At 43.3% G+C, this 1,585-nt stretch overlaps 1 pseudogene across 1 annotated transcript; it reads left to right on the forward strand.

Annotated features, from left to right (window-relative positions):
* Positions 1–966: 966 nt before the first annotated feature.
* Positions 967–1,179, forward strand: LOC308307834 (large ribosomal subunit protein eL38-like; annotated as a pseudogene). The gene has a single exon. The product of its transcript is annotated as a large ribosomal subunit protein eL38-like (transcript).
* Positions 1,180–1,585: the final 406 nt, after the last annotated feature.

Consider the following 1,585-nt stretch of genomic DNA (forward strand, 5'->3'; position numbering starts at 1 on the left):
TGCCATGCACGAATTAACGCAACGCTTCATATATGAAGGTCTCTGTATCTATCTGTCCTTGTTTTTGTATGCCCATATACAGTATGATGATCCCTGATGTCTTCAGAATATGCCCATAAAAGTAAGCATATAAAGTAAGTACCGTATTGGCCCGAATATAGGACAATATTTTATTCTAATAAACATATCCTCAAAATAGGGAGTCGTCCTATAATTAGGGTTTAGACTTTTCACCGGGGAGATACTTTATGTATCTTTCAGGACCTTTCCCTGGTATCGTCACAGCCCCCGCGAGCTCCTGCCGTAATTACCGTACACTACATGATTGATGCGCAGCGAACGTTGGACCTCGGCTCATTTCACCTCCCGTTTGGCAAAGTCGGATGGCTTTAGCATTGGACTTACCGGGCCGCGTGCGTGTGCGTTGTTCTCGCGAACATCGACGTGGATGACGGGCGCACATGTGATCTTTAGCGTGGAAGTTTAATCCCAACGGCAACTGAAGCTATGCAAGCTAACGCTGGCTGCCTAGCAGCCAATAGTTCCTGTTTACAATGAACCGTCGCATCTGAATGATGAAACGGGCCGCAAAGCTTGATGGGAAATGTAGTGTTTTTTATTGTGCTTTTCACAGTCTGAATTGTGAATGTTGTTTTTGAATAGAAGTTGACTTTGATGGTTAATGCAATACAATACAGCAGAATGTTATCTCTGTATGAGCTTTTCTATAATAATTTTACAATAATAACGTTTTTCTTTATAAATAATATAATAATAATATAATATATAACATTTTGTCTTCAACATATTTTTTTCCCAACATGATAATTGAAAAATAGGGGTCGTCTTATAATCAGAGTCGTACTAAATTCGGGCTAATACGGGTAAGTAGCCTTGGGAATCCCCTTTTTATTTTGAATCCCCACTCTGAATGGATGTGCTTCAGTCAACAGCAGAAACAGCAGCATGCCGAGAAAGATAGAAGACATCAAATATATCCTAATGGTAGCAAGGAGGAAGAGTGCCAAGGGTGTCAAGATTAAGAAGAACTAGGACAATGTGAAGTTCAAGGTGTGCTCCAGCAGGTGCATGTACACCCTGGTCATCACCGACAAAAAGAAGGGTGCGAAGCTCAAGCAGTCCCTGCCCCCGGGTCTGGCTCTGAAGGAGCTAAAATAAGACCTTTGTTAGGTACAAATTGGAATAACAAATGTAAAAATGGACCAAAAGAAAGGTGCCGTTGCAACCAAAATGGTTCCCAAGCCATGTGGCCCATAGGGCAGGAGCATATATCCTGATGAGCCTTGTCTGTGGGTGGGTATGTACAGTATGTATGTATGTGGCCTTGTTGGTGGGGCCATTAGTCAATGAGGGAGCAGCGTTCTCGGTAACATCACCACCAACGAACAAGTGCGACCTGATACAGGTTGCAAGTTGGCACCTCGACAGAGTGCCATCTTGCGAGGAGACAGTTATCATCACCCTACTTGCGCGCTCTGCTGGTCGCACTTGTCGTTTTCTTCGGAAAGTAACAAATTACCAGACACATTTGTCTATGAGTGCACAAGGCGCAAGTTGTCATCCC

This window comes from Nannobrachium achirus, assembly GCF_963921795.1.
Source record: "Nannobrachium achirus genome assembly, chromosome: 22".
NCBI lineage: Eukaryota > Metazoa > Chordata > Actinopteri > Myctophiformes > Myctophidae > Nannobrachium > Nannobrachium achirus.